The 1,344-nt window shown below is 47.9% G+C and overlaps 2 non-coding genes across 2 annotated transcripts; both read left to right on the forward strand.

The window, feature by feature from the left end:
• The first annotated feature begins 375 nt into the window (after positions 1-375).
• LOC119348620 lies at positions 376-494 on the forward strand. Its single transcript, XR_005169047.1, has one exon. It is a non-coding gene; the product is annotated as a 5S ribosomal RNA (ribosomal RNA).
• Positions 495-861: 367 nt separating this feature from the next.
• On the forward strand, positions 862-980 carry LOC119348621. The gene has a single exon (XR_005169048.1). It is a non-coding gene; the product is annotated as a 5S ribosomal RNA (ribosomal RNA).
• The last annotated feature ends 364 nt before the right edge of the window (positions 981-1,344 follow it).

Here is a 1,344-nt window from a genome sequence, read left to right on the forward strand (position 1 = left end):
TGCATTCCTTTTATAATTATTTTTTGCGCCTTGTGACAAACATATCGCACGTGCGCGATATATATTAATCCCGTTATATTATTTTTGACGTTTGCGATATGTTTAAGCTCGATGCTCATTGCTCGCGCGTCTTGGGGCGGCTTTGTGGCGCGAAGAGCGCTTTCTGAAAGGGGTGGAAAAAACTCGTGTTGCTGCGGTATGGAGGGAGGGGTGGAAACCGTGGAAAACTCGTCTCCGTGATTGAGCGGGAGAGTAAGTAGTATAGGACATTATCCATTGTTAGGGAACGGTTGTAATGGTAGTGAGAATGTAGAATCGTCTTTGGAGCGGACCTGGGAGTGGCAAGCATAAGGGACGAAGACGGGGAAACATGTCGGATGCGATCATACCAGCACTAAAGCACCGGATCCCATCAGAACTCCGAAGTTAAGCGTGCTTGGGCGAGAGTAGTACTGGGATGGGTGACCTCCTGGGAAGTCCTCGTGTTGCATTCCTTTTATAATTATTTTTTGCGACTTGTGACAAACATATCGCACGTGCGCGATATATATTAATCCCGTTATATTATTTTTGACGTTTGCGATATGTTTAAGCTCGATGCTCATTGCTCGCGCGTCTTGGGGCGGCTTTGTGGCGCGAAGAGCGCTTTCTGAAAGGGGTGGAAAAAACTCGTGTTGCTGCGGTATGGAGGGAGGGGTGGAAACCGTGGAAAACTCGTCTCCGTGATTGAGCGGGAGAGTAAGTAGTATAGGACATTATCCATTGTTAGGGAACGGTTGTAATGGTAGTGAGAATGTAGAATCGTCTTTGGAGCGGACCTGGGAGTGGCAAGCATAAGGGACGAAGACGGGGATACATGTCGGATGCGATCATACCAGCACTAAAGCACCGGATCCCATCAGAACTCCAAAGTTAAGCGTGCTTGGGCGAGAGTAGTACTAGGATGGGTGACCTCCTGGGAAGTCCTTGTGTTGCATTCCTTTTATAATTATTTTTTGCGCCTTGTGACAAACATATCGCACGTGCGCGATATATATTAATCCCGTTATATTATTTTTGACGTTTGCGATATGTTTAAGCTCGATGCTCATTGCTCGCGCGTCTTGGGGCGGCTTTGTGGCGCGAAGAGCGCTTTCTGAAAGGGGTGGAAAAAACTCGTGTTGCTGCGGTATGGAGGGAGGGGTGGAAACCGTGGAAAACTCGTCTCCGTGATTGAGCGGGAGAGTAAGTAGTATAGGACATTATCCATTGTTAGGGAACGGTTGTAATGGTAGTGAGAATGTAGAATCGTCTTTGGAGCGGACCTGGGAGTGGCAAGCATAAGGGACGAAGACGGGGAAACAT

Source organism: Triticum dicoccoides, unplaced genomic scaffold (genome assembly GCF_002162155.2).
Source record: "Triticum dicoccoides isolate Atlit2015 ecotype Zavitan unplaced genomic scaffold, WEW_v2.0 scaffold98073, whole genome shotgun sequence".
Lineage (NCBI taxonomy): Eukaryota > Viridiplantae > Streptophyta > Magnoliopsida > Poales > Poaceae > Triticum > Triticum dicoccoides.